This window comes from Ovis canadensis, chromosome 18, assembly GCF_042477335.2.
Source record: "Ovis canadensis isolate MfBH-ARS-UI-01 breed Bighorn chromosome 18, ARS-UI_OviCan_v2, whole genome shotgun sequence".
Classification (NCBI taxonomy): Eukaryota; Metazoa; Chordata; class Mammalia; order Artiodactyla; family Bovidae; genus Ovis; species Ovis canadensis.
The window spans coordinates 21,163,762-21,187,431 of NC_091262.1; the positions used below are offsets into that span (position 1 = coordinate 21,163,762).

Consider the following 23,670-nt stretch of genomic DNA (forward strand, 5'->3'; position numbering starts at 1 on the left):
AATCCACTGCACCTTTGTTCTACAGGAATGTAACTTTATTTAGTACTTTGAGGGTGATGAAGATTAAAGAAAAAACACTTCAAGGGAAAAAGAGTTTTCTGGTTGATAGAGATTTATCTAGGAAGAGACCCATAAAAATGTTAACAGACCTCTTGGTCAGAAGATAATGTAAACCACCTGAGACCTTTTGTGTATGGGAAGATATGCAAAAGGAAAGTCTGGTCTCAATAAGGGTCAGGACTGCTGCCCTGCATAACTCTGCATATTCCATTATTTCTTTATGTACAACTTGGGGTATATACGCTGCTTTTGAAAATAAAGTCGTGGGTCTGGCACCGATGCTTGGCTCCCCCATGTCGTTCTTTTCTCATTTTTCTGGCTGAATTCCCATCTGGAGCGTGGAGGCTCACCAAGTCTACTTATTTGCCCTGGCTTCTAAGACCCATGCGAGAGGGAGCCCAAGGCGGGGCACCCTCCACTATTCAAGCAGGTGCTGGTGGCCTACGTAGACGGTGCAAGTTCCTTGTCTTGGAACTTTATTGGTTTTCCATGTAAACCAAGTTATTCAGCCTCTCTTTCTCCACTAATTTTCCTGCTACACTATTCTTTCCTAATCTCTCTTTATATTTCTAAGTAAATAAGTTTTTCCTTGCCGACTCCATCCCCACTTTGAATTCCCTGGATCCACCGGGGCTGGACCCTGGCAATCTGGGAGACCTTTTGTTTATGTCAATGACCTCTTCCTAGATTCAGAGGCCCAGACCCTCTGGTCTTATACCATGGCCACTGGGCAATTCCAACAGGATATATGCTTGTGGGGTGTCAACCAGGACCTAAAAGATTCTAAAGAGCTACTACTATATGTTCCAGGGACTCAAGTCCTAATTAATGTCTGGAAAGATGGGTCCCCAAAGGCTCAACTCCAGCCCACATGGAAGGGCCCCTACCCTGTGATACTTTCTACCCCCACAGCAGTCAAGGTATCAGGACATGACACCTGGATTCACTACTCATGAGTCAAGCCATGGAGTAAAAAGAAGAGGACACTCAATACACCTGTGAGCCCCTGGAGATCTCAGATACCCATTCAGGACTGCAAATGAGTGCCATTCTAATGAACGCCCCAAAATTAAATTTCTGGGGATAAATTTTCTTAGGATAGTTCTAAAGAGCCAACGCAGCTTGGCAGGGGTTATACTCCAAAATAGGCAGGAGGTAGATCTCCTGGTTCCTGAACAAGGTTGGACTTGAGCCATCTTGAATGAGATGTGTTGTTTCCAAATAAATACCTCCAGCTAAGTTAAAGAAAGTCTCACAGTCCTCAAGAAAAACATTCAGATCCTATGTGATCTCAAAGAATGAGCTAGAGAGTCCTCAGGTGGCTACGGTCTCTCTTTGGGGGATCCTTCTCCTTGTGAGGGGGAATTTGGAGTTGGCTAATGCCCCTACTAATCCCTGTTATCACCATATTGATGCTGCTTATGATTGCTCCATGTATTATCAATTGTCTAATCCATTTTGTCTCTGCCCAGGTCAACAAGCTACAACATGCAGTGCCAGTTCAATAAGGATATATGAAGCTACACCTGGCCATGGAAAATATCGCTCACTCTTCGATGGACACTGCTGTAAGGACTCTGAGGCTCGAGACTAGCAAGAGGGGGAGGCCCAATGCCCCTTGCCATCCCAGCTCAGCAGAGAGTAGCCAAAGAGACCTCAATGCCCATATTCCCAAAGAATTGGGCCTCCCATCTTTTAAGGAAGGAATGTTAGGTAGTTAGAATAGGAAAAATGAGTCCAAAATGGCAGTGGCTAAAACACAAAGGAAGGGAAAAGCCCATGAAAACAGAACAAAAGAACATCCACAAACCTGAGTGAGAACCTCAGGTCAAAAACAAAACAAAACAGCCCTCCTGGCTAGCCCAGTTTACGTAGGGCAGGCTCAGGGGGAGGAGAAAAAAAACATAGCAAAAGAGGAACCAAACTTGAGCTGCTCACCTCTTTTGGGTCTGCCTCCCCCTCATTCTTCAAGACTGTATTTTTCTTTGCTTTCGAAGTAAAACTGAGCTGTAACCAAGCTGTAACACTGGTCCACTGCTTCAAGTTTTTGCTGCAGAGAGACAGAACTGAGGAAATTACACACTACCCTGACATATTGAAATAGTGACAGTGATTTCCTTGGGCTCCAAAATCACTGCAAATGGTGACTGCAGCCCTGAAATTAAAAGATGCTTGCTCCTCAGAAGGAAAGTTATGACAAACCTAGACAGCATATTAAAAAGCAGAGACATTACTTTGCCAACAAAGGTCTGCATAGCCAAAGCTATGGTTTTTCCAGTAGTCATGTACAGATGTGAGAGCTGGACCATAAACAAGGCTAAGCACCAAAAATGATGCTTTTGAATAGTAGTGTTGGAGAAGACTCTTGAGAGTCCCTTGAACTCCAAGGTGATCAAACCAGTCCATCCTAAAGGAAATCAGTGCTGAATATGCATTGGAAGGACTGATGCTGAAGCTGAAACTCCAATACTTTGGCCACCTGAGGCAAAGAGCCAACTCATTGGAAAAGACCCTGATGCCGGGGAAAATAGAAGGCAGGAGTAGAAGGGGATGACAGAGGACAGATGATTGGATAGCATCACCAACACAATGGACATGAATTTGAATAAACTCCAGGACTCGGTGATGGACAGAGAAGCCTGGCATGCTGCAGTCCATGGTGTCACAAAGAGTCAGACACGACTGAGCAAATGGACAACATGAGTCTTCTCCACCAAATACTCACACTTTTTACCTCTGTGGAATCTTCAAGAAAAATCTTGCCTAGAGAATCCCAGAGATGGGGGAGCCTGGTGGGCTGCCGTCTATGGGGTCACACAGAGTCGGACACCACTGAAGTGACTTAGCAGCAGCAGTAGCAGAGTGTTTCAGCTCAGTTCAGTCACTCAGTCGTGTCCGACTCTTTGCGACCCCATGAACCGCAGCACGCCAGACTTCCTTGTCCATCACCATCTCCCGGAGTTCACTCAGACTCACGTCCATCAAGTCGGTGATGCCATCCAGCCATCTCATCCTGGGTCGTTCCCTTCTCCTCCTGCTCCCAATTCCTCCCAGCATCAGAGTCCTTTCCAATGAGTCAGCTCTTCGCATGAGGTGGCCAAAGTACTGGAGCTTCAGCTTTATCATCAATCCTTCCAAAGAAATCCCAGGGTTGATCTCCTTCAGAATAGACTGGTTGGATCTCCTTGCAGTCCAAGGGACTCTCAAGAGTCTTCTCCAACACCACAGTTCAAAAGCATCAATTCTTCGGCGCTCAGCTTTCTTCACAGTCCAACTCTTATATCCATACATGACCACTGGAAAAAGCAGAGTGTTTAGCCTTGGGCATTTCCAGGCCTCTGTTACTCAAGTGTCTTACAATCAGAGCTTTTGCTCCAGGTGTGCCTCTCAAGTCATGGGTCCTCCCAAGGCTTCTGTGCTCATCTATATCACACCCACCCTCTAGGATCAGCTCAAGGGAACTCCCTGAAGCTTTTCACAAGTCTTCTAGTTCATTGGTCCTCCCACAAGGATGGCCCCTGGACTTTTCAAGGGAGTGGAAATAGTTTTCTAAAGCCATTGGCCTTCATACTTGGGCTTCCTTCAAGGAGATTTTCCTGTGAAATTGTCCGTCACGCTGCCTCCTCTATTTTGCCTTCACAAGCACCTTCTTCCTACTCCTCACCCACCTGGAATCCTGAAATCCTGCAGGGACTCAGGATCCAGAAAAGGTGCTCTAGATACCAACCAAGGGAAACTTTGAACTTTGGTGTTAAGAAAGCAAATGTCCAGGAAATACATCTTTTTGCAAGCAGGCGGATTCTAGTTTCTTACTTTCAGCAATATTATAGAAGGATCTCCTGGAGTGGAGAGATGGTAGATTAGTAAAATAATTTCAGAAGGTTGATTACTATGTGATTTTTGGCATATATCTCAGATGGCATTCTTTAAAATAAGCAATATTAACAGCATTCCTTTCATTCTTATCTTCTTGTTTGTGTAAAAATATTTATTCAGTGTGTATATTTATCAAATAAAAATAGGAGTATAAATGATGTCATATTTTATCTCAGCCTAGCAACATGCAATAACTACCCATGCATACATGATCAAGTTGAAAAAGACCTCATGCATCTCATTAAATGTACATCTCCTATGCAATCATATGAGATTTTGTTCAGTTGCTCAGTCATGTCTGACTCAGCAACCCCATGGACTGCAGCTCCCAGACTTTGTTCAAACTCATGTCCATTGAGTCGTGATGCCACCCAACCATCTCGTCCTCTGTCATCCCCTTCTCCTCCTGCCTTCAATCTTTCCCAGCATGCGTCTTTTCTAATGAATCAGTTCTACATATCAGGTGGCCAAAGTACTGGAGTTTCAGCTTCAGCATCAGTCCTTCCAATGAATATTCAGGGTTGATTTCCTTTAGTAAATTGATTTCCTATAGTCAGAGTAATGAGAAGTAGTTACATATCAGTATTAATAACTGGAATGTTAAACCTAGTGAGAAAAAATAAAATCTTGTCAGTTTCATTGACTAAAAATACTAGTTAAAGGAGAAAAAGGAAGGATATGAAATTTCTGGTAAAGAGGAACTTTACATTTTTATAATGGATGTTGTTGTTCAGTTGCTAAGTCATGTCCAACTCGTTGCAACCCCATGGACTGCATCATGCCAGGTTTCCCTGTCCTTCATCATCTCTCAGAGTTTGTTCAAGTTCATGTTCATTGAGAGGTATCCGAATACCATAGTACCTAGATTTCATTGGATACATTCAAAATGGAGAGCACTGTTTTTGAAAGTCACTATTTACATTATACAGAAAAATAGGTTCTTTGTAACTAGATTTATAACGATGCATTTTGGAAATCAAATTTTAAATGTGCCACTGAATATGTTTTCCAGTGTTTTGCAGAGAGTTGCTAAACAGAAAGATTTAAAGACCACTGTCTTAGTATTTTTTTCACCTTGTAACTTGCTATTTCATGACACCGTTACACACTCTGTCTTTAACTTACTACTATGTGACTTAATCTCTGGGCTCCAGTGTTAGTAAGAGCCTTTAAGTTTCATGAATTGTCACTAAACTAGGATTTATCAAGCAGCTGCTCTGCATTTAGAACAGCAGTTCATATGCAAATGTAGCACAATTTTTATAAATAAATATAATATAAAACATAATATATACTTACTATATAATATATTAATGATATTATATGTTATTAATATATAATATATTCAGTCTTCATATATATGTCTTTATATATTATATATTTATTTATGTTTAATATATATACTGACATAAGTTTGAGTGAACTCCGGGAGTTGGTGATGGACAGGGAGGCCTGGTGTGCTGCAATTCACGGGGTCACAAAGAGTTGGACACGACTGAGCAACTGAACTGATATATTATATAATATTAAATAATAATACATAATGTATATTAGATACATATTATTATTATGTGTTATTATATATTATTATATATAATATATAATGTTATCTTATAAATATATATAAACATTATATAACATAAATATAATATATACTATATAATATAATGTTTAGTATAATATATAGTATATATATTAATTGTATATAATATCATATATTATATAGTGTTTTTATTATATATTATATAATACTATATTTATATATCATATATTTATATGTATTAATTTTATAATATATATTATTTTATATTAGATATTATTTATATATTGTATATGTTATATTTATAAATATATATAATATACATATATTATATTTATATAATAATATACTATATATAATATATGATATTATATATATTTATAACAATATTATATATATTATTAATATATTATATATATTCAGTCTTCACCTAAGTGAAGATGACAAATGTGAGTAAAAGATTGGTAAAAACTGATATTTTATACTGCATTTAATTGTATTTATATATATAGCTGAATTCATTAGAAAAGACCCTTGTCCTGGGAAGGATTGGAGGCAGGAGGAGAATGGGATGACAGAGGCCGAGATGGCTGGATGGCAGTGCCGACTCAATGGACATGAGTCTGAGCAAGCTCCAGGAGATGGTGAAGGACAGGGAGGCCTGGCGAGCTGCAGCCCACGGGGTCAGAAAGAGACACGACTGGATGCACAACAAACTATATTTAAAAGACAAGCAAACAGCTCGTACTGGGAGGTTGTTTCTCTAATACATAGAGTAGTCAGAGCATAACCTTAAAAATTCTCACAAACAGTAAATAAATAAATTTCTGACCCAATCAGATTGGAAATATAGACAAAAACCCAAAGGGGTAATATAAAAAAAAAATTTCAAGGCTTTACCCAGAGCTTATTTGCTCGTATATTTAAAATAACAAGAATGAGCTGAGCATCTGTTGTCATAGTCACAATAAAATTGTGGAGGATTGTAGAGGAGATAAGACATTTGTGCTCTCTTTTGGAGGGAGAGTGCAGTGTTTTCCTACCAGTGGGAGAGCAGATTTACCTAGGGAGAACGTGAAAAGCAAAGTGTGTAGGACTAAGAGACGTAGCTACGTGCCACGTGAATATCACTTGGGGAAGAACAAAATAATTAGAATTAGCATCTGTTAAAATAGATTCACAAGATTTTGTTTGCTTTCTTTACCAAGGCAGAAAATTATGAAATGATTTTAGGAAGCTTTCCCTCAAATCTTTTTATAATTTGAAAGTAAAATTGGAATGAACGATAGAAAGTAATTTCTAAATTTCTAACTGGAAATTTCCAGGAAAGGAACTCCTCATTCCCGCAGGATTACAAGGCTCATTTCCCCTATGATTTCCAGGTAAACAAGGGAGCTTAGTCTAAAGTTTCTCCCCGTTCTCCCCTACCCCGGCCCTGGCCTGGACTGCCACCAGAATGTCTTGCAAGGTGACTGGAGGCATGTTTTCAAAGCACCTTGCTACCTGCTGCAGTGACTGAATAAGTAAACTGGACTGTTCTTGGCAGGACATAGGCTCCAGAGGCTGTGTCTACATCAGGAGGCTCTTTTGCAAGTTCTGAACTCAGAGCTGAGCCTGCAGGGAGATTGTAGCTTGATTTCTGTGAGTGTCAATGAGGTCACTGGCCGTTAGCAGTCACCTGAGGGAGACAAGTCATTAGCAGAAGGGATTTTCCAAAGAGACAAGGAAGTAGGGAGAGAGCATCTCTGAAACTAAACTAAAAAGAAAGTGCTGTATCATATGAAAATACAAATAATATTAGTAAAAAACGTATTACAGAATTCTCAATGTTTTGATGTGTGGCCTCTACCAGTCTGTTTTTCTTTATACAGTATGTACATAATTATTTTGTGTATGTGCGTGTGTGTGATGCATATTACAATCTTATCTTTTTAACAACACATTTGGGACATTCTTCCATGTTATTAGATATTTTTCTATATCATGGTCTGTAGCATGCCGAAGTAATCATGTATCAGGGCTTACTTAACCAAGTTCCTCTTTTGAACACTTGGTTATTGTCTTTTTAAGGGTTTTAGTTTTATTGCTGTGACAAACAACTCAGTGGTAAAGGACCTGTACTAATGAGTAAGAGGGGGTTTTATTCTTGCTCCTGTTCCTGTCTATCTAGACCTTTGCAATGGGTGAACTGTCTTCAGTCATTCGTGGGTTGGAGTTTCCTATTCTGGTGATCCCCAAAGGATGACCAATTCTGTCCCTTCTCTTCTATTAATATCAAAGTTAAAGAAAACTTGAGATTTAGGAATGGAGATTAGAGAAAGCCCCAGCTCCCTCTAAGAATCGGAACCAACAGCGGCTCTGTGCAGGTTCAAAAGTCATGTCTTCTCAGAGGCCACAACCTTTAACAGGGTGGCTTGACAATCTCAAAGATAAACACTAAAGTAAAGAAATTAAGCAGTTGGAAAGAAGAAATAAACTGGGGGCTAGGTTCTGAGCGGGTCTATTGACCTCTCACTCTATGCCACAAAAAATTGCCCAAGAGGTTTCCCATATCAATGCCCAAGGATGACGTCATGTCCTTGAGCTGCAACAGCCCAGGACTGTTGGCAAGTGTTGAGAGAGGAGGCTAAGGTAGGAAGGGAGCAGGGGTGGTTACTGTGGTCATGACATTGGTCACAGGAAGGCTGCCTTGATTTCCAATCACCATAGATACTCCTCCAGGCATTGTGTTAACCAGTCTCAGAAGCAGGGCAGAGGGAGCTCTGTAATCGGCTCCTCCTGAGTTTTCAGTGCTGTCATCAAATCGTTGCAGCTGATGCTCACAGTATGCTGCTCTGCCTGGGAAGGGATTGTTCATTTCTAACCCCAGTTACTTGCATCCTGCAAGAATACGTCCAGCTCTCTGAAGGGAGAACTGTAGTAGATCCCCTGGGTAAGGAATCAGACTTTTGGGGAAAATTTGTGCTGCACATAATTCCAAGCAGTAGCATGCTGGTAAATGTTAAACAATAAGCTCCAAAACAAAAATACCGATAGGAAGCATTTGCCCATTTCCATGGTGTCAGTGCTCTCACTGTGGCTAATTTTCAAGCAATCATTTGTGGTGTCGTGGACATGGAGTTGAGAAGAGCTGCATACAGGTGGATGTTCATAGCTGGCCTGGAGTTTTCTCTAGTGCAACCAGATATGGGGTGGGTGGGGAGCAATGTACTGGAGAAATTCCCTCCCTTGGCCATAGGTACCTGAGGAAATCTCCCTGTCTCCACTTCAGCACCCCACCAGCCACACCTGACCATTCTTGGTGAAGATCTGCCAGGGTCCAGCCCCAGTGGATCCAGGGTGATTCAAAGGTGGGGACGGAGTCGGCGTCCTTGGAAAAATACATATCTAATTACAGATATATAGAGAGATTAGAAACGGATAGTGTAATAGGAAAATTAGTGGAGAAAAAGAGGCTGAATAACTTGGTTTACGTGGAATAGCATCCATACTCCAGATGGGAATTCAGCCAGAAAGACGGGGAGCAAGAAAGAACGACATGGGGGTATCAGTCTTTCCGGAAACTGATCCCATTTCTTTATTTTTGGGTTTGCTTATACACCTTTTGTTACACATAGGGATGAATACAGAGTCACGCGGGGGTCAACAGTCCTGACCTTTATCAAAATCAGGTGCTTCACATAAAAAGGTCTTAGGGATTTTACATCATCTTCTGGCCATGAGTGAGACCTGCTGACATTTTATGATCCTTTTCTTTCTGATAACCAAAAAACTTATTTCTTCCAAGGGTGTTTTTTCTTAAACCAGGCACCACCCTCCAAATAAAGTTACATTCCTATAGGGTGAGGGTGTAGTGAGTTACAATCAAGAAAGGAATTTATTTTACCCAAGGTTAACATGATTAATCCTAAAGGTTAATACTTATTTCTCCTATATGCTTAAAGGTTAATACTTATTTCTCCTATATGTTAGTTATATTCGTTATAAGGGCAGGGAACATGGAGATTTAGCAGCAAACATCAACCCAACAAATGAAAATCCTTTCACCAATGTTCCCCTTAAGATCTATTTAGTCTTAAGATAGTGATAAAGTTACGTTTTTACATAGCAAGGACACAGTGATTTATAACAAAGTACAGTGATCTATTACAAAAGAGAAAATTCATTAACTCAAAAAGTCTAGTATTGCTAACCTTAAAAACTACTATATTTCCTTTTCTATATTCCAAATACATTGATTAATATATTCCCAGGTGCCTAAGGATATGGAGGCCTGGCGGCAATCATTGACTCAACAATGAGAAAAGCCCTATGCTAATTAAGACTCTCAAAATACTCCAAAACTCTCTGTGCTGTTTATGGTTGAGAGGTAGTAAACAATCATGTGCGTAGTGGCAGGAGTATGGATGATCCTGTCACACAAGCTAGTCTGTCAGCAGAGAGGTTTGACCTAAAACACCCTTGTCACACCCAGGGTAGGGAATTAGCAGCAATTATTGGCACAACAAATGAAAAAAACCCTTCACCAATATAATTCCTAACCAACCCACTATACTAATAATTTCCAACTCCCCAAAAGAATTTGCCTTTAGTAATTCTAAAACATCTTGTGCCTCTCAGGTTGGGAGGCTGTAAATAATCATATGTGGCTGGATGAACCTATACAGGTGGGCTAGATAACCTTCAGAGGAGTTTCTGACAAGCTGAAACACTCTTGTCACGCCCAGGAATTATTATTGCCTTGGAGCTGCAAGTTAACTCCTTTTCTGAGAGAAATGGTTATGGGGGAGAGCATAAAACAGACTCTGGATTTGGGGTAGATGCTTGGGAACCGGGGGTTCCCTGAGGCTTGATCACGCCTTTGCGTATGCCAAGCCTCCTTCCTCACGACCTTTGCCATGGGCAGAGTTCCTCACGCTGGCCCCCGGCAAAGATCCTTTGTCACCAATGTCCGCTGTTGAAGTCTCATTTCTCAGGAAGCCCTGCCTTCAATTCCCCACCATCCCTTGGCCTGCACCACTCACACCTTCCTATTCTCTGGGAACTTGGCCAGAATAGAGGAGGGTGTTGTAACAGGCTCTGGCTGCTCCTCGTTCCACCCCCACTGCTTAAAGGGAAACTGAAACTTCCTCTCTCTCAGAGGAAGCAGAGGACAAATTGAGAAACCAGCAACAACATATATACACCATTGTGTGTAAAACAGTTAGCTAGTGGCAAGCTGCTGCATAACAAAGGGAGCCCCGCCTGGTTCTCTGTGATGACCTAGAAGGGTGGGATGGTGTGTGTGTGGGGGGGGCCTCAAGACCAAGGGGACATACACATAATTATGACTGATTTATGCTGATGTATGGCAGAGATCACCACAACATGAGAAAGCAATTATCCTCCAATAAAAAGATGAGTAAATAAAAATTTAAAAAAGAGGAAAAAGAACACTTGCATCTCATTTCTGCAAGGCCAACTGAGCCCAGCTGCTTCCCAAGTTATTTCAAGATCATGCACTTATAGCCCCTTCCCTTTAAATACCTTTATTCTGTCTCCATGATTAATTATAAAACTGATTATTCTCCAAGAGCCAGCTGTCTTTTGGATATCTCCTCTGTCTGCCCCAGGATAGAATTAAAGCCTCCCCCATCTCCCATACTCCCATATAATTGTGGCACTACCTCATCTTTTGAATGTGTAGAATGGGATTTCAGTTATTTGCTTATTACTTGTTTCCAGTCTCAGGCTATGCGCTTCTAGAAGACAGAGCCCAATCTTCTCCATCTTTAGCCTTCAGCGCAGTGTCTGGCATGTGATCAGCCCTCCAAACATATTTGTCAAAGTCATACATGAACCAATAAGTGAACCAAAGTCTAGAGTCATCAGAAAACAGGATGCTTGTAAAAACACTTTTGGTCATAGTTTCCTGAATATATATTTCAAAATGGTTTAAATAATTAGGGGTAACAATTATTGACAAGAAAGTTCAGAGGTGGAGCAGTTCCAGAGGTGGGACCAGTCAGGGTCTCAGGAATGTCCTCAAGGAGTCCACTGTCCTCCTCTGCCTTTCTTGGCATATTGATTTTTGGGAAAAGATAGCATGAGAGCTGTATATGGCAGCAAGAAGGTTGCAGAGGCTCCAGGCATCACATCCATACATAAAACAAAGAAAGACCCTCTTTCTTGTGTCTTAAAGGAAATTTCCCAGAAATTCTTTTTCTCTTTTCCCCGTAAGCAGATTTCCTCTTGTGTGGTAAGGGAACTGCAATGATTGATTTGAACTAAGGAAAAAGTTCTCTTAAAGTTCATGGCCCGCCAGGGTTCTAGAGGTGGGATGTGAACGATTATCTGGTGGACACCACCAGTTGCCACACATACAGTCAACTGAAGGGAAGTATTGACTTGTGATTCATATGAACAAACTTCATGCATTCCACATGTACAATGATGGCTGAACATTAGAAAATCTGATGTAATTTATGACACCAATTGTAAGAGAAAAAAAAATGTTCATTTTTAACAGATTCAGAGGAAGCTTGGGATAAAATTCAATACCTACTCATGACTTTTAATAAGATTTAGTAAATTTGTTGAAAGAAACACGTAAAACAGAGCAAAATGTTTAATGATTAAACTTACAGATATCAGAAAAATATGCTCAGAACTACTGTTTTATGCAAGACTTTTCTATAGAGCATAGCTGAGGACAAGAGAAAGAAATAAACTGCATGAATGTGAAAGAAGAAAAGGCCATTATTATTTACAGAGGACATGATTATCTTCATAAAAACTTAGACTCTTCAGACAGGTTATTAGTATTAATGAAAGTTTGAAATATCACTGGAAAAGAGATAAATTTCTATAAAATCAGTCACAAAAGTACAGATTAGCAACAGTGAAAAAAAAACGCTCTCCAAAAAGAAGTATTTACAGCAACAAAATATATGTTTCTTAGGAATAAATTTAATAAGAGCTAGGAAATGGCAACCCACTCCAGTACTCTTGCCTAGAGAATTCCATGGACAGAGAAGCCTGGTTGGCTGCTGTCCATGGGGTCACACAGAGTTGGACACAACTGAAGCGACTTAGCATGCATGCATGCATTGGAGAAGGAAACGGCAACCCATTCTGGTATTCTTGCCTGGAGAATCCCAGGGACAGAGGAGCCTGGTGGGCTGCCGTCTATGGGGTCACACAGAGTCGGACATGACTGAAGCGACTTAGCAGCGGCAACATCAGCAAGAATGATATTTATGGAGAAAATAAAAATTATTATTCAAATATATTTTAACAGTCAAATCAATGAGGGAGATAGATTCTATTTGTGCATAGAGAAACCAAAACGTCACAAAAAGTTTTACACTTCCCCAAATAATATAAAAATCCAATATAACTCCAAACAATATATCAGAAAATTTTATGAAAATTGACAAGGCCAACAAACAATTGCTCTTTTTCAAGACAGTTTTGAAGAGAACTAACTAGGGCCGAGAGGTGATATTTGACCAGAAATCGAGACTTATTCTGAAACTATGGTGATTTGACCAGTGTGCAATCGGCAAAAGTCAGATATACAGACCAGTGGAAGAAACAAATGACCCCAGTAACTATCTAATGCTTAAACAGAAACTTAGTATATGAGAGGGTTGTATTGTAAATCAGTGTCAAAAGAACAGTCCATTTAACAAATCTTTTGGAGCAATTGGTTATCTATTAAGGAAAGAAATGAAATTTATCCTTACCTCACACCATATGTAAAAATCAACCTAATAACAATAAAGACATAAAATATTAGAATATTGATTTTTTAATAAAATATTTAATAAAACATCTTTGTGATCGTGTGATAGGACAGGAATTTTTTTAAAGATACAAAGAGAATAAACATAAAGATGTCTGATAAATTCAACTTGATTAAAATTATGGGAAGACTGTGTTTCAAGGCAGAAGGGAACAAAGGGTTGGGGGAGAAAACCATAGACAAGGATAAGGTGTAAAGATGTTTGCAATACATTGCAAGATACATACAACATATACAATACAACATATATAATACAACATATAAAGAACATTTAAAATTGGATGATAAGAAAACAAATAATCCTATTAGGGAAATGAGCAAATGATATAAATAGATAATTTGTAAAAAATACCCAAATGAGCCATAAAGAAAAAATAATTATCCTCATCATAATTAGGAAATGCAAAGTTAAAGAAATACAAAGTTGGGCTTCCCTAGTGGCTCAGCAGTAAAGAATCCGCCTGCAATGTGGGAGACCTGGGTTCGATCCCCGGGTTGGAAAGATCCCCTGGAGAAGGGAATGGCTGCCCACTCCACTATTCTGGTCTGGAGAATTCCATGGACTGCATAGTCCATGGGGTCGCAAAGTCAGACATGACTGAGTGACTTTCACAAAGTTAAAAGACAGTCAGATTGACAAAGACTGGAAACTGAAAATACGAAGTGTTGATGAGAATGCGGAGAAAGAGGAAGTCGTACTTTGCACGTACAGAAGTTGTGTATAACCGGTTTGTAGAGCAGTTTAGTCACATGAAATAAAGATGACAATGAACATACCCTGTGACCCAGCAATCCTATTTCTAGGAAACATCCGAAAGAAAATTTCACATATGTGCCCAAGGAGACACATGGGAAATAGAGAGTGCATGAAAATAGAAAATATATGGATGCATTCAGTGATAGAATGACAGGATGGGATGTAAGAACATGTGTATCAGCTTCATACATGAAAGCAAAAAATTAGAAACTTCTTCAGTGTTAACAAGAGGATGGTGCATTACCTAAAGTATGTTTGTGTAGTGAAGTGCTATCCAACAGTGATGATAAATGACCTGGAACTATATGCATCAACCTGGACGATTCTTTTTATTTTTCCTTTTCATTTAAAAATTTTTAAATTAAGTTCGGTTCGGTTCAGTTGCTCAGTTGTGTCTGACTGCAGCAAGCCAGGCCTCCCTGTCCATCACCAACTCCTGGAGTTTACTCAAACTCATGTCCACTGAATCGCTGATGCCATCCAACCATCTCAGCCTCTGTAGCCCCCTTCTGCTTCCGCCTTTAGTCTTTCCCAGCATCAGGGTCTTTTCCAATGGTCAGCTCTTCGCATCAGGTGGCCAAAGTATTGGAGTTTCAGCTTCAGCATCGGTCCTTCCAATGAATATTCAGGACTGATTTCCTTTAGGATGAACTGGTTGGATTTCCTTGCAGTCCAAGGGACTCTCAAACCATCAATTCTTTGGCTCAGCTTTCTTTATAGTCCAAATCTCACATCTGAAAGAGTCATTTCCTAGGCAGGTTGATAAGAAGTCTAGGGGTCCCCAAGGAGAGAGGGGTCTGGAATTCTCAAGGAGGAAGAAAGGAAAAACTTTTTTTCCTTCTCTACATTTTTTAGGATTGTACATTATTCTATATTATAATATATATAATTATAATTATATATTAATTATGTTATATATTAATTATAAATATATTATATATTTAAATATATAATATATTATATATTAATTATATAATTATTATATATAATTAATACTATACAATTATATTATATATTATATATAATTATATTATATACATTAATTATAAATATATTATATATAGTTAAATATATATTTAACTATATATAATTATATGTATATATATATTATACATTATATTATATAATCCTAAAAAATGTAGAGAAGAAATAAATGTTTGTCCTTTCTTCCTCCTTGAGAATTCCAGACCCCTCTCTCCTTGGGGACCCCTAGACTTCTTATCTTTAGGATTATATAACAATAATGTGGAGAAGGCAATGGCACCCCACTCCAGTACTCTTGCCTGGAAAATCCCATGGATGGAGGAGCCTCTTAGGCTGCAGTCCATGGGATAGCGAAGAGTCGGATACAACTGAGCGACTTCACTTTCACTCTTCATTTTCATGCATTGGAGAAGGAAATGGCAACCCACTCCAGTATTCTTGCCTGGAGAATCCCAGGGACAGAGGAGCCTAGTGGGCTGCCGTCTATGGGGTCACACAGAGTTGGACACAACTGAAGCGTCTTAGCAGCAGCAGCAACAATAATGTATCCTGCCTGAGGATAGTCTCTGGATTAAACCTTCTGACTGATTCTGTTATCTTAAAATGTGAATTATGGAGGTAGATCTGGTGAGGTCTTTACAACCTCCAGACATTCTTTGGATTCATTGGAGAGTATATAACTTCATTGCTAACACTAGCAAGGGGGTACTCTTTCTGCCCCCTTCTGATGCCTATGTCAGAAGCTTTCTCTATCTCTTTTATACTTTAATAAAACTTTATTAAACAAAAGCTCTGAGTGATCAAGCCTTGTCTCTGGCCCTGGATTGAATTCTCCTCCAGGGCCAAGAATCCCAATGTCTTCTCGTGATTCAACAACAACATTTCACATCCATACATGACTACTGGAAAAGTCATATCCTTGACTAGATGTACCTTTGTTGGCAAAGTAATGTCCCTGTTTTTTAATAAGCTGTCTAGCTTGGTCATAACTTTCCTTCCAAGGTGTAAGCGTTTTTTAATTTCATGGCTGCAGTCACCATCTCTAGGGATTTTGGAGCCCAAAAAGATAAAGTCTGTCACTGTTTCCATTGTTTCCCCATCTATTTGCCATCAAGTGATGGGACCAGATGCCATGATAGTAGTTTTCTGAATGTTGAGCTTTAAGCCAACTTTTTCACTCTCCTCTTTCACTTTCATCAAGAGGCTCTTTAGTTTTTCTTCGTTTTCTGCCATTAGTGTGGTGTTATCTGCATATCTGAGGTTATAAAATTGAATTAAATTAAAATGAAACTTGTGAACAATGTCACCAATATACAATTTACATAGCGTGCAGTTGTGCAAAATGATACTCAGTATTGCTTAGTTGTGCAGGATTGCGGAGGCCCAGGTATGATGGGCATCCCCAGGAGGAATCAGATGGGGGACATAGACTGACTCAAGGTGTGCTAGTGCCGTTCTATTTCTTAAGCTGGAAGGCAGATACCCTTGCATTTATTATATTATTTTCCCCATAGTTTTATATGTCAGAAATATTTCACAATATTTTTCTCAAAGATCAAAAAGTGAAAGTGAAAGCGAAGTCACTCAGTCGTGTCCGACTCTTTGCAACTCTGTGGACTGTCGCCTACCAGGCTCCTCTGTCCATGGAGTTTTCCAGGCAAGAATACTGGAGTGGGCTGCCATTTCCTTCTCCAGGGGATCGAAGGAAAGACGCAGCTCTCTAGTAACCATAAAGAAACACTGGCGAGTTGATGAACACCCTTTCTTTCATGCGTATCACTGAAGCTCACAGGAAATGCCTTCCCATGACCTGAGAAGAAAGTGCCACTCTAACATCCTGCGCTATATGGGGCATCTCCCACAGAAGTATTAATGTGAACAATGTGCTCTGGAGCACATTTTAAAAATTGCAAGTTAGTTAAATGAGTGTATAAAAATCTGAAATGCTTTCCAAGGAATATGATTCTTTCCCTACATTGTGAGTCACTCAGTTCTGCCTGGAAATATTAGGGAATGCAGGCCAAAGGCTGACTCAAATGCTTTTGTCAATTGTTACCCAGTACGTGTGGTTCCTCCCTTGAGTTCTCAAGTCTTCCGGATCATCTGATCACAGTTGATAGTGGAGCGTGGGTGTCTTGTTTCAACCTCACCTGGTTCTGCAATCCAATTCACATTAGTGGACTTGGGAAACAAGAAACTTTTTTACTAGGGAGAACCAAGGACTGCCTTTGAGAGGTCAGATGCCCCATTGTAGTTTTCTCAACCACCTGATGCTGTTTGTAGCTGGCTGTGAAGGGATGGCTTTGGGTCAGGTTGTGGTCAGTAAGAGCTAGACCAGTTCTTTCTTCCTGAGAAAGGCTGCTCAGCCAGGCTCGGGGAAGACAGCCCCCCAGTCCAACTCTGCCCTGTGCCATTTTTGAGACCTGGGCTGAGTCAATTATCTTCCTTGAGCCTCTGATTCTTCATCTGAAAAGTAGTATGTTTTTAACATTAAACTAAACAGTATCTGATAAATCTAGTCCACATGAATGATGTTCACTGAGATCCCTAGCCCAGTGAAGACTCTTCCGGTCCCCCTGGAACACTTTCTGACTCTCCTCTGACTATGTGAAAATGATCCTTTTAAATTTAGTCCTTAAGGCATTAGTATAAATGAACTTGTAGGTTTGCTTAAACATCTCTGGAACAACAACAAAACCAATCTATGAATGAGAGACTTCAAATTACAGCACTCTGTAAGTGCGGTACGCTCGTGGTTCATGAGGTTTTCAATGGTGTGCTTTTATATGCTGAAATTAATGACATTGTTTGGTTTTCCTTGGACTCATCTTAAAGTTACCTCCTGGTGGAAAATGGATATGAAGCGTTCAGCCTGGCACACAGCAGGTCCTCAGTGGGTGGGGGTACTGTTATTAATGCTCTTTTCTCTAATCAGCATTGCTCCTTGTGGGAACAGTGACACACCAAAATGCTAGAGGTCTTCATTGGTGACCGTGGCATCGTGCTATTGGGTTGTGTGGGGGTGGGGGCAGACTGCAGGCAATGAGGCACTCAGTCCATTGCTTCTCCCCACCGATTTTCCACGAGCTGAGAAAAATAAGACCAGTCACCTTCTCATGAAGTAATGGATGTGGTAAAGTAATAAAGTCTGGATTGTGCATCTCCCATGGTGGAAATGGGCTTCCTGCAGTGGCTCAGGCAAGCCGGTGGGATTCCTGTCCTTGGATCTCCTAGAGGGATCTGTGAGGTCTCTAAGGTCCATTGCTGTGTCCTCAGAGCTTGCCCGTACGTCCCAAGCAACCTCACCCCCTGCATCACCCTTGCTTGTTCTGCGTCATGTTAGTATCGTTGTCAGTTGCCTTCACATTGTCAAAAGGTTCACAGCCTCCTGATGGATTGGTGTAATCACCATGTAATCCCTATACCCTGTATCCAGCCAGGGATGACTCAGAAAGAAACTTCACTTTGAACACATCCTTAGGTTTTGCTTCAGGCTTTCCCCGACAGAAGAGAACAATGCAGTCCTGGCTCCTAAGTGCTGCCATTCACCTGCTTTGTTTCCTATAATACAAGGCTGGGTCCTGTGAAATGGATGGGCGGGTGTTGTAACAGCTGTAGGACCAGCTCCTCAGCTGGGAATCTGCGTAGTGCCTGCTAGTCAGAGGAAGGGAACTTGATTTAAATAACTCGTCCAATGAACTTTAATTCTTTTTCCTTGGAGGCAAATCTTGAAATCCAGAATCCCAGTGTGTATGCACTATCTTTTCTGACATAAGTAAGAACTTGTATTTATGTTAAAACGTGGATTGTATCTCCCCTGTTTTGTATTTCAAAATTTATATTCTGATATTCGAGAATATGAGCTACCTCAGTGGCTCAGTTGGTAAAGAATCTGCCTGCAATGTAGGAGACCCAAGTTTGATCCCTGGGTCAGGAAGATCCCTTGAAGGAGGGCATGGCAACCCCCTTCAGTATTCTTGCCTGGAGAATACTATGGACAGAGGAGCCTGGTGTCGCAAAGAGTCAGAAAAGAGAGAAGTGACTGACCACGCACATACAACAATATCTTTGGGTGATGAGGTCAAGATTCTTTATTATATTGTAGGAAGACTTCTAAGATGACTGAACTTTCTTCAGTCCTTCTTAAAGAGGTGTGTGCCCTAGTAGCTCAGCTGATAAAGAATCTGCCTGCAATGCAGGAGACCCTGGTTTGATTCTTGGGTTGGGAAGATCCCCTGGAGAAAGAATAGGATACACACTCTAGTATTCTTGGGTTCCCCTGGTGGCTAAGATGGTAAAGAATCCACCTGCAATAAAGAATCTACCTGCAATGTGGGAGACCTGGGTTTGATCCCAGGGTTCAGAAGATCCCCTGGAGGAGAGCACGGCAACCCAGAGAATCCCATGGACAGAGGAGCCTGGAGGGCTCAATGGAGTCCATGGGGTCACAGTCAGACATGACTGAGTGACTAAGCATAGCACAGCACAATGAGGGCGCATCAATCATTTTCAGCGAAGGGTCTATTTTTTAAAAGATGTCTATTGACCAGAGAGAGATAGCCATATTGGAGAAAATCAGGAGAATAGGTATGTATTAGTGTTGTCCGGCTACTGGACAGATCCAGTTGCTCAACTATGCTGGCTTAAGAATGAGTCTGAAGCCAAAATTTTAAGCCTTCTTCTCTGGTCCAGCTTCTTAAGAATGAAGACCAAAAGTTCATATGCGACCAATTCTCTTCTCTCAAGACTGCATGATTTTTATTTTGTCTCTAATCTGTTTTGCTGAAAGAACATCCCTTGAACATCTTAACTGAAACCATGTTTATTGGAAGGGAAGTCTTTTCTGGTTTAGCAAAGTTAGAGTGCTGATTGTGAAGGCTTTAAGGGTTCTCAGGGAATCCCCAGCCCATTCCTCTCTGTTTACTTCATGGCTACCTCTGCCTGACCCCCGCCCTGGAGGGTAACCAGGACGGGAACTCAGCTCTGTGGCTGAGGACACATGTCAAGCTAGAACGCTTGACCCCAGAAACCTCTGTCATTTCTTTCTCTGGGTGAGTTGCTGAGATTCTGCAGAGCTAGAAGGTGACCATTCATAATGGCCCTGAGGGCTGTGTAAGTCTCCTATACAAGATTGACCCCAGAAATCTTAGTTATTTCTTTCTCCAGGTGAGTTGCTGAGTTTCTGCAGAACTGGAAGGCGACCATTCATAATGACCCTGAGGGCTATGTAAGTCTGCTATCCCAGAATGTTATAAAGCGCCGAAGGGCATTAGAGTCCATTGTTGGCTGAACTCGAGGCAACAGGAAAAGTCAGTACATGGCCTCTACCAATGAAAGTTTGAGTTTGGTATCACAAATGATGGGGAGAGAAAAGAAAAGGATCAGTGGAATAGAGTAGCGTTATCATTTTACTTTTAAATGAGGCCTCTGCCGTACTTACAATATCAATAGGACTTGTCATCACAAGCATTTAGAATGGCAGATTGCAACCTCTCAGTGTGTGTGTGTGTGTGTGTGTGTGTCTGTGTGTGTGTCTGTGTGTGCACGTGTTAAATGTCATCCTGATTTCTTATGATGGGGAAAACAATTTTTCAAAGTTAAATATAGAATTACCATATAACCCAGCAATTCAGTCTTTAGAAATTTCAAGAAGAACTGATAGTAGGATTTTAACCTGATATTTGTACACCCTTGAAAAGGCACTGTGCGCAGTAACGCTACTATTATTTATAGAAGCATTATTCACAATAGTCAAAAGGCCCATCAGGCAAATGCCTATCAGTGGATGAACAGATAAACAAATGTGGTGTATACAGAGAATGGGATACTAAGCCATAAAATGGAATGATGTACTGATACATGCATGCTACAAAGAATGAGCCTGAAAACATTATGATGAGAGAAAGATGTTAGACATAAAGGGCAATATATTATATGATTCCGTTTATATGAAGTATCCGGAACAGACAAATCTACATCCACAGAAAGTGTATTAAAGCTTCCAGGAGCTAGGTAAAGGGAAGATGGGGAATGCTTATTTTTTTTAAGTCTATGAATATCAGAGATTTACTATTTTTTACACATACATAAATTTTTATATTCTTATATACATTTCCATTATGGTTTATCTCAGGATATTGAACAGAGTTCCCTGTGTTATACAGGAGGATGTTGTTGCTCATCCAGTCTGTATGTAACAGTTTCCATCTGCTAACCCCAACCTCTCACTTCATCCCTCCGCCATCCCCCACCCCCTTGGCAACCACAAATCTGTTCTCTATGTCTGTGAGTCTGTATCTGTTCCATAGGTAGGCTCATTTGTGTCATATTGTACTAATAGATTCCATATATAAGTGATATCATAAGGTATTTGTCTTTCTGACTTACTTCACTTGTATGGAATGTTTCAGGAATTTGCATGTCATCTTTGTGCAGGGGCCATGCTAATCTTCCCTGTATTGTTCCAATCTTAGTATATGTGCTGGCAAAGTGAACATGGGTATGATTACTTAATGGGCAGTTTCCCTTTGGGTTGACAAATATGTTTTGAAACTAGATAGAGATCATTGTTGTAGGACATTGGGGGTGTCCTGAATACCACTGAATTGTATACTTTGAAATAGTTACTTTTATGTTATCTGAATTTGACCTCAACTAAAAAAATAATCTATGGTGGAATTTCAAGAATCCAAGAGGGGAGCTTTAAAAGGAAGTCAGAATACATTTCTTACACACTATACACACACATACAGACACACACATATAGACACACACATATAGACACACACACACAGGTGTGGATACAGAAGTTCCAGTGCAAGAACTGTTAACATATATTGGCCAGGTATGATGGCTAATTTTGTGTCAACTTGACTGAGCCAGAGGTGCTCAGATATTTGGTTAAACATTGATATGGGCATTTCTGTGAGAGTGTTTTTCATGAAATTAATATTTAAAATCAGTAGGTTGTGTAAAGCAGATTTCCTCCCCAGTGGTGGTGGGCCTTGATCAATAGCCGAAGGTCTGAATAGAACAAAAAGAAGGGCTGACTGTCCTGAGTAAGATGATTTCTTCTGCCTGACTGCACTCAAGCTGGGACCTTGACCTTGGCTTGCCGTCAGAAATGCTCCATCCACTCCCGTGAGTCTCCATCCTGCAGAATCACTCCGTAGGTCTTGGGACTTGTCATTCTCCATAAGTTCATAAGCTGATTCTATGTAATAACTCTCTTTACATTTGTATCTCTATCTATCTATCACCTACTTTCTTATCTATCTCTCCTGTGAGCTCTCTGGAATCAATGCAGAGAACCCTAACACACCAATTTACCTGGTTTCTGACTTAATTATTCCTCTTTTCATTTCCTTTCCTATACAATGTCCTATTGTCTCCTTGACTTTACTTCAAGTAGCCTCACACTTAATGGTCAACAAAATTACATACCCAACTTGAAATTACAATTTTTTCAGAAAATAAAGCTAACAAGTCTACTGCTCTTTTGACCGAAAGTTAATTTTACCAAGTGTGAAGATGTCACCAAATCATGTTTCTGTGTCTGTCTTTAAAAGGGCAAAGGCGTTGTTTAATTATGCATTTTCTGACACGTTAGCTTTATAACGGCACATCCAGGTTCCCCTCCGATCACATTGCCACAGATATGTTATGAAACAGTTTATAAATCCCATTCACTTTGATGGTTATAACTAATTGAAGCTGTGAAATACATGTAGGGCCAGCCCTCTGGAGTGTTCCTAATTCAGTTTCCATAGACATTTCTGAGATGATCAGTATAGCTAAGTCAGAGTCCACAATACTATGACTTAAAATATTGTCTGAAAAGAGAAGTCTTTCCCTAAAGAAAATAATAAAAGGTCAGACGCTGATAGAAGTCCATATGGAGAGATCATTGTGGATGAGCACAGTGACATAGTGGATACAGTTTCAGGGAAGAGGTGGTGCTTCATCTGGGTGGGGCAGAGGGGAAGGAAAGATAAAAGGCATCTATTGACTCCTTACAATAAGCTCTCATTAATTCTCATGAAAGCCTTGTAAAGAACACAACATCAACCCACTGTAGCGATGAGTAAGCCATGGTTTCATCCTGTAAACTCTGGGGGCAGAAAGCCGATGTCTCAGCTGTGAGAGCTGGAGCTGTGGATATATGAGAGCTCTAGGCATGTCCAGGTGGTGAGGGGTGTAGCACCACCAGGTGCTGTCTGCTGGACAGTGGGCAAGAATCACAGGAGTGTGTGGCCCTTCCTCCAAGAAGGGACTGGCATCTAGCACTGGCATCTCATCACCTCATGCCTGATTCAAGGAAGACAGGGCTGGAAAAAGGAGTGAGAAAACACAGAGTCACTGAGCCCTCCAGAAGATATTCAGTGAGTAAGGAAGCATTCTCGGAAGGGGCAGCCATGTGGCACCCAGCGTTGAAGGTAGGGGATTGAGGAGTGCGTGCGGTGTGCCACTTCGCAGAAGCACCATCGGGCATTCCCTTGGGATGTTGAAGCAGAAGTAGGAAGTGTCAGTTGTTAGGCAAAGTGTCTCTGGACCAGAGGCAAAATGTTTTCCAGAGATGCTGAGAATTCTGAGCAGAGGGCTCAGGAAAAGGGCACTCAAAAGGGCCTGCCCTAGTGATGGGGGCTGAGTCAGATATCTGCTGCACCT

The 23,670-nt window shown here is 40.7% G+C and overlaps 1 non-coding gene across 1 annotated transcript; it reads right to left on the reverse strand.

The window, feature by feature from the left end:
• Nucleotides 1-21,393: 21,393 nt before the first annotated feature.
• On the reverse strand, nt 21,394-21,498 carry LOC138424061 (U6 spliceosomal RNA). The gene has a single exon (XR_011250630.1). It is a non-coding gene; the product is annotated as a U6 spliceosomal RNA (small nuclear RNA).
• Between the last annotated feature and the right edge of the window lie 2,172 nt (nt 21,499-23,670).